Genomic DNA, 12,005 nt, shown 5'->3' with positions numbered 1-12,005 from the left:
GCCAGCTCCACAACTTCCTAAAAATCTCTCCCATCCCATTCGCTGTTCCATACATCTCCCACCAACACCCAAACAACCCTTCAGGTTCATTCCCAATCTCCTTCCCAGTAATTGCTTACCTCTTCCTCAGCTCCTCTGTTACCTGACTCGTCCAATCCCTTGCATTGCTTCTGAGGGTTCTGGGAAATACATTACTGTACTGTAGTTTAAATATTTTTTGACAAATAGATTCCTTACTAAGCATATTAATACTTAATTAATTAATTAAAACCATTTCCTGGCCTTTTTGTTGTTTGTATTGTTACAGATACACATGCTGACAAGAATTTTGAAATAAATCACCAAAATTATTAGGGCTGTCAAGCGATTTAAAAAAATAATCGCTATTAATAAAATTAATCATTAATCATACGACTAATCACTCTGTTAAACAATAATAGAATATCATTTTTTAAAATATTTTTGGATGTTTTCTACATTTTCAAATATATTGATTTCATTACAACACAGAATACAAAGTGTACAGTGCTCACTTTATAATATTTTTACTACAAATATTTGCACTGTAAAAAAAAGTCTTTTTTCAATTCACCTAATACAAGTACTGTAGTGTAATTTATCTACCACGAAAGTTGAATTTACAAATGTAGAATTATGAACAAAAAATAACTGCACTCATAAATAAAACAGCGTAAAATTTTAGTGACTACTAGTCCACTCAGTCCTACTTCTTGTTCAGCAAATCACTGAGACAAAGACGTGCATCCGACGAAGTGGGTATTCACCCATGAAAGCTCATGCTCCAGTACGTCTATTAGTCTATAAAGTGCCACAGGACTCTTTGCTGCTTTTACAGATTCAGACTAACACGGCTACCCTTCTGATACTTGAGATAAAGAAGTTTCTTTACATATGCTTTTTGTTTACAATGTCACCGGGATGTCCTCTGGGATGGTGGCCAAAGCATCAAGGTACATATGTATATTTATTATATCTGGCACGTAAATCTCTAGCAATGCCGACTATAGCAGTGCCATGCATACACCTGTTCTCATTTTCAGGTGACGTAAATAAGAAGCAGGCAGAATTATCTCCCATAAATGTAAACAAACTTGTTTGTCTTAGTGACTGACTGAACAAGAAGTAGGACTGACTGGACTTGTAGGCTCTAAAGTTGTATATTGTTTTGTTTTTGAGTGCAGTTATTAACAAAAAATCTACATTTGTAAATTGCACTTTCACAACAGAGAAATTGCACTACAGTTCTTTGAGGTGAATCGAAACATACTATTTCAATACTATAATAGTGCAAATATTTGCAATAAAAATAATATAAAGTGAGCACTATATACATTATATTCTGTGTTGTAAATTGAAATAAAATATTTGAAAATGAAGAAAAACATCCACAAAATTTAATAAATTTCCATTGGTAATCTATTTTTAACAGTGTGATTAAACTGATTAATCATGATTAATTTTTTTAATCACAATTGCTTTTGAATTAATTGCATAAGTTAACTGTGATTAATCGACAGCCCTAAAAATAATTGAAACTGGTGTGATTATGTTGTGTTATTTTGACAAATAAAATATAGAGAATTTTAAATATTGTATGCAGATTTTTTCTTTGGGGGGGGGGAAGAATTCCCCAGAAGTAACATATTTCAGATGTCAATAGAACCCTGAAAGAGCAGCCATATTTATATGTAGCTAGGTCTTGCATGTTGTACATTACTAGTCAATTTAGCTCTCTGGACACCACTGTGTCCGACTGGTTTCTTCATGCTTTGGTCATGCCTATCAGTAAGGGAAGGAGTAGAATGGAAATCACATAGGAACTCCACCAACAATTCCCAGGTGGCTAGATTAGCCAATTTTATGACTCTTTTTTGCTGGAATCAAAAATAATAATCTTTAGCACTTGTGTCTCTTTCTTAGATGTCTTCTTTCCTTCAGTTTAAACTTCCAGAAAAAAAAAATGAAGTTACCTTCTAGCTTCTCAACTTTACTTTCTATTGCAAGGCAGAAAAAAAATATTCAGTCATGTCTGATCTCTATCAATTATAGCTCCTGCCCGCTAGCAGAAAATTTAAAAGGACAATCTATTTTCAGAAACCGTAGGCTCAGCCTGATAATGCTAACAAAAGTAGGTGCAGATTCTGCCATTCTCAGACAGCTTATCATCATGCGTTCATGTAAAGGGTGAACCTTTTAATGGAGTTTTCCCCTAGAGAATGAGTTTAACTTGAGCCAGGGCTCAGTGCAAGATCTGCCAGCTGGAGATATGGAGGATGGGAACTAAATCAGTGTAACCCTAAGTCTCAACCACTTTTTAGGTTGTGTTGGTCACTTTCCTCTTCAAATTAGTTTGTCAAATTAATTGTCAAATTGTCAAATTAATTTGTGGCTATTTTTGTTACCACAATCTTGGCTCTGGCTTTCCATGGTGCCAAAGCTTGCACCAGCACACTGTGTTGAAAGCACTACATGAAACTAGTCATGTATCAGTTATACTGACTTGAAAGGAAATTTCCTTTAGGCAACACCTGAGCAAAGTTATATTTTTTTTTTATTTTTAAAAGGTTTCCTACTAGGCATAATCATACCTGTAAAAAAGATGAGAAAATGTGAATGCAATTATGTGATGGTACTGCAAGCACCATAATCCATTGTTCCTACGTTAAGTATTCAGCTACTATAGGTTTCTTTTCCAGTCAATATTCACTCATAGCCTTGACTTAAGCACTCTGTGCTCTAAAAAAAGAAAATGTAATGTATCCTCAGGAATAACAGGAATGTGCGTAGAATATAAATATCATATTATGAGTTGTTTCCCAGGAAAAGGCTAAATTTAATTTTCTTACAAGCTGTCTCTTTATATACCTCTTTGATAATCATATACTTTCCCTAGTTTACATGCACAGCTACCTCTAATATCAGTGCATTATATATCTTAAAATAGTACACATTAAGTGTGTTCCAGCTTCCCTGTGGGTATGTCTGTAAATGTATATATACATCAGATGTATATGCACACAAATTGAAATATTTTTTTGTGTTACAGATATGAGTGCATGGCTCTAGATTGTTGTAATTCAATCTCAAAATGTGCTGCTATTTATAAACTGCCTAGGCTCTGATCTTATAGTTTGTATCACTTTCAGAATGTTGTGATTGAATTATCGGCTTGGATTCAATATGGTACCTTGAAATATTCTAAATGTATGTTCCTTCCATTGACAGAAGGCTACTGCAGTAAGTCAAACAAGGAAGTATGATGAAACTGAAATCAGCTGACATCTGTACTGTTAAGTGACATCAGAGACAGAGATGCACTGCAGTCAGCCATCATTTAGCCAAAATGTTTGGGGCCAGATATTCTGCATAGGGGAAAAAGTGCACAAGAAGGGGCACAGAAAATAGTACCTGAAGAGAGATTCATTGGTAGCACATAGTCATCCTCAGAAAACATGTCCAAAGTGATGTGCACAGAAAGAAAGAGCTATGTTCACAAGTGTTCACCATTTCTGTATTAGAAAAGACAGTAGCTAAAGTGGCAACTTAGCTTCTATTATTAAATCCCTCTGTCTCAAAAGTGACTCATTAGTAGTGCTTCACATATTTCCTATAGATAAGTCTCCTTAGATTCAGGTGCTGGAAATATCTGCAAAAAAAAAAAAAGGTTATAATTATACCTTATTTCTCAACTCCTTTTCCCATTGATAAAGGGGTGGAGGTACCCACAATTCTTCACCACTTCTTCCCGTCCATGGCACAAATTTGTAGGTCTTGGATTTCCAGTCTTTTTTTCTTCACACTTCGCAGAGTCATTCTACTATATCTTCAGCTTCCATGCGCTTTCTTGCTGTCCTCTTCTCTTCTTTGCTAAGCATTCTTTTCCCATTTTTATGGTGTCTAGCATACCTCAATTACGCTTCCTGTAGCATGTTTATCAATGACAGTCCCAAGCTCATCTTACCCATAATTTGTTCCATGCACACTCTGCCCTCCATTTATCTGCCAATCTCCTAGTATATTATTTTCTACTACCTGTATCTTGTTTTTTTCTTATTTTCTACTACTTGTATCTTCCATCTCTGTAAATCAAACCATTTCCAAGCCATTGAGGAGGCAGGGACAAACACATGCAGCATATACATTTCCTTTCAGTTTGCTATTTAATTATCAGTTCTGTGGTACTCTTGCCACTTTTTTCACTTCTGCCTGTGCACACTGGGTTCTTCTTTCAGGTCTCCAGATCCGTCTCCGATGGCAATAAGTGTGCTTCCCAAGTACCCACATTCTTTCTTCTCCTTCAGCTTCTCTCCTGAAACTTCAATCAAAAGCTCTTCTTCCACCTTCCCTACTTCAGTTTTCTCTGTGTTTATCTTCACATCAGGGTCTTGAACAGATTCCCACTTTGATATCATATTTGCCCATTCCTCTTTGTTGTCAGCCAAAAGGGCCAGATTGTTAGCATACATTAGTTTTATCTATCTCCACAGGCTTGGTTCTCCTACTAAATAATTTTGTTGTGGACAATTTAGGGTCAGATCCTGCCGTAATAACAGGAATGGGAGTTATAGGTCCAATCCAGCTCTTGTTTGAAAGTAGCAGGAAATTTTTTGTCATTGACGTCAGTGCAGGGTAAGACACTGGGTGAAAGACAGCACGTTGCCCTCTAATGACTAGTTGCAATTGAGAAAGAACAAGAGTCCTTTTAAAGCTATCAGAGACCTTTGTGTTTGGAGCTATAGGACCAGGATTCTACCCCAGTTCAGCAGGGACAATGTCTATTAAGAAGAGATGGTAATGCACCATGTTAAGGATTATTTTGATGTTCCTGTAATGTCAAATAAAATCAATTTATTTTTTTCAAACATTTAGGAATGCCACTGATACACGCATTCTGAAAATATTAAATAAAATATGAAGATTAAAAACATTGACTCCATTTACAAATGTTTGCCAAAAGTCTACAATTGCTTTATGACTCACATTTGATCATAAAATGCAAAGCTAGTACATTTCATGTACTGTACAATGCTAACGTACAGCACTAGGGTAAATAAATACCTAAATAAATGTAAATTGATAAGCCTTGACACAGGCTCATGTAATGGGCAGTTTTCAAATGTAAAAATTAGTCTTATTTATTTATTATACATATTGTACAACATTTAGGATCAGGGTTTCATTACGCTGCAGATTGTACAAGTGCTGAATAGTAAAATGTTTTAAATTATTGCTGTTTCCTGAAACATAGACACAATTCTCTGTCATTAAAGCAGACAGCGAAAAGAAGATGATGAAAGGGAATGGTTTATACTAAAACAAAAGTCCCACTATGATGTCTCATTTGCACACAAGACACTCTCGTTGATGAGTGCTTTCATGACCCTTAAAAACATACAGGAGTGAGGTATATTGCATGAGGACTGCAATTTCTCTGACATACTTTACACAACAAATTACTAAGGGAGAAGAGGTATTGGTTTTACTTCTCAATCATCATTAGCTTGTCCAACTCCCTTCATTCCTTTAATTTAATAATCTGGTAATTATCTCGATCACATTTATTTATGCCAACTCCATCAGAGGAGCTCCCATACCCCAGGGAAGCAAAGCAAGTATATCCAGCAGTAATGATGGAGACCAGAAAAGAAACAGAGAGGGAGAACCAGCAATAACCTTATAAACTTAGGAATAATATGTAGAATACAGTGGTTAGAAGTGAGAGGCGCAAAAAGGAAATATGATCAGAATGCCCACATTTTTCACATTCTCCACAACAGATACACTCAACAATCACACAGATGTCAAAATATTTGCAAAAGGCAAAACATCTGGATGCAGACTAGCTCATTCACACTAGAATTGGTGGAGAAGAGAAACATTTCTAAAGACTTAGTTAATCCATTGATATTATTCTCTAATGAGAGCATCTGTCTTCTGTTTAACACAATAGGGAAACATCTTGGTGGCTTACCGGGCTCCTAACTCCTCATGTATGCTCTGATAACAGTGGCAAGCTGTACCCATTCCTCTCAGATGAAGACCCAGCTATTGTGAGCCATGAATATTAAATATGAGACACAACTACCTTGATTCACCCTACATTAAGCTGAAGATGAAACCAATATGGAAATCTCAGCTTGTGCAACTTTCAGTCACCCAAATCTAAAACAATAGAATATTCTCAGAACACATCACACCAGCCTTTCATTGGCTCCCCAGCCAATTGCAGATCCAGTGTGATGTTATGAGCCTTACTAAACCTCATTGAAAAATGAAGAAGTTATTTTACAGAAGAATTCAAAGTTGTTTCCATTTCACAGTATTTAAAATGGACCTATTTTCAAAGGGAAATGTTGACAATGTTGACGTGTTTGGGGATTTTTTAAAAAGTCATTTTTCTGCCCAAAAAATAAACAATTTTTTTAAGTAAAAATTTCTATCAACTCCAGTCCTGATTGTTAAGACAGCCAATGGCCTTGTGATCTGAGAGATGTTTCACTATTTGTGACTTAATGAGAGAGCTGCAAGACAGTCAACATTTGGGGATCTATAGTAACTTCTGGGACATCCTTAATGGAAGGGATTAAAATGAGCACAAATGCAACTGTTTTGTGAAGGTGATTAAAGTGCACCTTTCCTCAGAGACTTTGTGTAATAACAGCTGCCGGGAAACCAGCAAATAGAAATATAACAAAACGACTGACTCGTAACCACACACAAACACGCACCTCCAAATAAAAGGAGCACAATTTAGGAGAAGCAAACAGCATAGGCCATTACATGAAGCTTCATGCATTTCTTGATACATTTTGGCATCTACATATTACAGCATTGGGCACATTAGAATCATCAAAGATAAATGAGAACATAAAATGGCTAATAGATGCTCATACACAGAATAATAGGATTTTTCCTCCCAGCGGTTATGAAGTTAAATGTGACTCAGGAAATACAGCCTAGGAATAAACTTCCATAAAAAGCCTCTTTTTTTCATAACAAAATACAGCAAGTGATTAAAACAGGATCATTCTATAAATGTGAAGGATTAACATTCATAGACTTGGATTTGTTGGCTAAAGGCAGCTTTGTTCAACTTGGTATGCCATAAATGTCAAAAGCAATGTCATTCAACAGTTTTTCATTAGCAAAGCTCACTACAACTGAAATAACATCTGTAATAGCTGCTAACAGTAGCTGGCCTTTTAAGAACAGTAAAAAAACAGAAGAAAGGAATTGCATGCCCAGTATATATCCTAGCGTCCTAGAAATAAACAAACGCATAACACAAATAACAGGAACACATTAACTATTTTCTAAAATTGAAAGTAAGGGCGCAGGCGAGGTCTTTACCATTGCAAAAGCACTTGACTATATGCCCTCCAGAAAGGCATTTTCCTATAGTATATTAGGTCAAAAATGAATGTGAAAGAAAATTAAATAGATTTCAGTCTTTTTCTTTTTTAAGCCGATGACAGTCTACAGCTCTATGTGCTCGCCTCAGGCTTGATGAGCTTACAAGAAAGTTTGCCATGCTTGCCTAGTTTAGCAAGCTCTCGGGACACGCATGCTTTTAAAAGACTTGATGAAAAAATTTGTAAGGTTTAAATTCCAAAACTCTCTTCATACAAATATGTGCATACAGATTAAAACAATTAAAATGGAAATAAAATCTTACTCTGCTACCTACTGTTTCCTTATGTATTATCAGATCTCATAGAATAATTTGTATTTATGTGTGTGTGAGCACTTCAGATTTCATTAAGCAATTAAATAAATTAAATAAATTTATTACTCAATTCACTGGCCTCATGTCAGATTAAACTGCTTGTTCTTCCCTATTTCCCATAACACTCCTGAGTTATATTGTGCCCCTTTCACTTGACTTCATGCCTCTTTTGTGTCTTCTCCATGTGCCTGTAAATCTCATTAGTCCCCCCTTGATCCTGTAGGCTATTTTACCTTCCTCTCCCCTTCAAATACCTCCTCAAGCACCACTTTCTGAAATCCCTGTAGTAATAATGCTTTCCCTTGCCAATCTTCTAGCTAACATAAGACCAGAAACTCAGGACTTGACTTTAAAGGAGCTATGCCAATTTATACCAGCTGAGGATCTTATCCATGAAGGGTATCCTGCAAAATCAAGTAATCCCTCCCCTCCAAATCTCCAAACCCTCTCTTCTTGCCTAATGACATTTCTCCCTGCATCATGTCATATGAAGCCTTGCCCGTATAAGCTACTCCTGAGGGAATTCTGCAACCAAAAAACTAAAAATTCTGTGCACAACATTTTAAATTCTGAAATATGCTGCATATTTTATTTGTTAAAATAACACAGTATAATCACCCTGGTTTCAGTTATTTTGGAAATTTATTTAAACTACAGAACAGTGGATGAAGATTGGGAGTGGGGAGCACTTGAGGAAATCCCCAACCTCCCTCTGTCTAATAGTAATGTAGCATGTATTGACCCTTTACTTCTAATTAGTCCACAAATATATGCAGTGTTATATCATAGGAAACTGAAGAGAAAGTGAGAGCTGGGGACTCTAACTCACAATTTACACTGGCTATTGACCATCTCCAGAAAGGTCAGTAGTAAACAGTTCATGGAGCACATTTTGATAGGAAATTTTTTCAGTCCAAAAATTTAGAACAGTTCTAAAGTACCATAAGCATTTGTAAGGCCACACTGTTCTTTACAGTAAGGTTCCTTTACACCACTCTGTAAAGGAGCACAATTTTATACCTATTTTATAATCCTGGGGGAATTCACAAGGACAATGGAAACAATTCACTAAGCAGGCAGGCTGCTACATTCTGCTTTGCCTGAGAGGACAGGGCCTGCTCCATGCCTACCTCCCCAGAAAAATCCCAAAGCCCTGTCCGTCCATGCCGAGCATACCACAATAGCAAGCAAGAGGGATAGAGTGTCTCTCTCACATGGACAACTGCCCAGCCCTCCCACTCAGTAGTGGTTTACCACTCTACCGGCTGCTCCGGGTGCCCAAAGTGACCTGCCTGCACTGACTGGGAGAGGTGCGTGACCACTCTTGCAGCTTTCCTTTGCTTCCCCATCAGAAGCAATTTTTCTTCATGGAAGCAAAGAAATATTTGGGGGACATTAATTTTGCACACGCATAGTAATGCAGAATTCCACCAGGAGTATGTAAGCACCATAAGTCAGGGTTAAACATAAAAGAATTCCAACCATGTTAAACTAGGGAAATGCACAGGGCACTTGAACAGCTTTAATTCTGCACTGTAGTGACATCATGCAATAACCATGTGATTATAGTTATAGTATTTAGCACGTGTGGTCCCAGATTAGGTTAAACTGATTTCAGAGACATGCTGTATTTTTCATATCAAACAGAAGTTTGAATTCCTGCATCAAGTGCAAAAGTCAGCCTTAACAAGCAGGGCTTCTGTAATATACTTCTTTATAGTGGGGATGACCTTTGTGGGTGGTGCAACATTTCCTATTCTGTTAACCTGTTTGGAAGCTAATGAAAATGGTTTACACTAGCATCATGGGGTACTGGTTCATAACTGAGGTGCTTAGAGGATGTTGTAATACAAATAAATAATAAATAACCTTTCTTTGCTACAACTATCAGAAGAATGTATCATGAGGCCTGAAATGTTCTGTACTCTGAACAACGTTATACTGCTTTGAACTCTTGGTAGCTGGACTGACTGACTGACTGACCATTGATTCTTCTTCTCCCTCTTTATAGATTAACCGACCTCTAAGAAGAGGCGACATTAAAGCCAACAATTCTAATAGTGTTAAAGTGATGAAAGGACTGTAGCATGTGACTGTCTTCCACAGAATCATGAGACAGTACAAGATTCATTCATGATTGAACAAGGAAAGAAAGTGAGATATGAATCCTTTCTTAATATAAATTAAATGAAAATTGGAAATGGAAGAAAACTTAATGTTCTTACTACAATCGTAAATTGAAATTTCTTGGACTGTTAAATCATTTGGGCCAGCTAACATTTTATTCAAGTCAACATTTTCTTCCACATCCAGCAGCTTAACTAAAGGAAATCAGTGTTAGGTAAAACACAGTGATCTTCATCAAATTTCAGCAAGAGACAATTGTACACAACCCAAAAGTATTCATTACACTAAAGTCTGGTCTACACTATGACTTTAGGTCGAATTTAGCAGTGTTACCTTGATTTAAGCCTGGACCCGTCCACACAACGAAGCCCTTTTTTTCAACTTAAAAGGCTCTTTAAATTGATTTCTTTACTCCACCTCCGACAAGTGGATTAGAATGGAAATCGGCCTTGCCGTCTTGAATTTGAGATAGTATGGATGCAATTTGACGGTGTTGGACTCCGGGAGCTATCCCAGAGGGCTCCATTGTGACCGCTCTGGCCAGCGCTCTCAACTCAGATGCACTGGCCAGGTAGACAAGGAAAAGGCCCACGAACTTTTGAATTTCATTTCCTGTTTGGCTAGCGTGTTTGCACAGCTCATGCAGAGTTCATCAGCATGATGTGCACATTTCCGGGCACATTGCCCGGCCTGTACTTTGTGAGATGTCTATGACCACGTCCCTCTCATCACCGAGCTGTCATCATCTCCTCGCCTGGTTTTGCATAAAAAATTGTCTGCCGTTGCTCCGACGGAGGGAGGGGCGACTGATGACATGGCTTACAGGGAATTAAAATCAACAAAAGGAGTGGCTTTGCATCAAGGAGAAACACAAATAACTATCATACGGAATGGCTCCCTCAAGGATTGAACTCAAAACCCTGAGTTTAGCATGCTGTTGATTTCACAAAAAAAATCTGGTCAACTTCTTGTTTTGATCCACCTATCTTTTACATCTTCAGCTGGCAGCAGACAGTGCAGTATGACTGCACGGCATCATCATCTCCTGGCTGCTTGGCAGATGACGGGGCAGTATGAATGCTAGCCATCATCATCTCCTCAGTGCTCGGCAGAAGATGGGAGTGACTCAGGCAAGTCATTCCCATGTCTGCCCAGGCCCCCTGACCAATCTCACCAAGGTCAGCTAAAAAAGCACCCAGGAATATGATGACGATGGTTACCAATCATAATGCACAATCTGCTGCCAAAAGGCAATGAACTGCTGCTATGTAGCAGTGCAGTCCCACGTCTGCCAGCACCCAGGAGAAGTATGATGATGGTGAGCTGAGTGGGCTACATGCTTGCCGTGGTATGGCATCTGCTCAGGTAATCCAGGAAAAAAGGCGTGGAACGATTGGCTGCCATTGCTTTCATGGAGGGAGGGAGAGGTGGGCCTGACGACATGTACCCAGATCCACCCACAACCTTGTTTTTGCCCCATCAGGCATTGGGAGCTCAACCGAGAATCCCAATGGGCAGCGGAGACTGCGGGAACTGTGGGATAGCTACTCACAGCTACCCACAGTACAACGCTCCGGAAGTTGACACTAGCCTCAGTACTGTGGACGCAGTCCACCGACTTAATACACTTAGAGCATTTTGTGTGGGGACACGCACGATCGATTGTATAAAAAGGATTTCTGAAATAAACAACTTCTATAAATTTGACCTAATTTCATAGTGTAGACATACCCTAAGGCAATTAGGTAGAAGAAGCTAGAAATGAAGCATGGTGCTTACAGAACTAGCCAGGGTACTAGCTGGAGCCCTGGGTCCATTTACTGGCTCTCACAAACATTCTGTGTGATCTTGGATAAGCCACTTAGTGTGTCTGTGCCTCTGTTCCCCATCTTGGAAAAAACAAAAAGATAATTATGTAACAGCACTTTCTTGTCTCACACTGATATTGTGAGTATAAATACTTTAAAGATTGTAAGTTGCTCAGATAGTGACTGAGACCATATGAGCAGCTAAGATAGATATAATTCATAAACAGTAAAGATCAGTGATATTGTAATCCACTTTTCAAATGTATAGTTTGGTGTTCTGAGTAGGATAAAGAAGGGAGTTTAATAGCTGAAGAATAAGGGAG

Source organism: Chelonoidis abingdonii, chromosome 5 (assembly GCF_003597395.2).
Source record: "Chelonoidis abingdonii isolate Lonesome George chromosome 5, CheloAbing_2.0, whole genome shotgun sequence".
Classification (NCBI taxonomy): domain Eukaryota; kingdom Metazoa; phylum Chordata; order Testudines; family Testudinidae; genus Chelonoidis; species Chelonoidis abingdonii.
Note: the sequence above shows the minus strand (reverse complement) of the source record.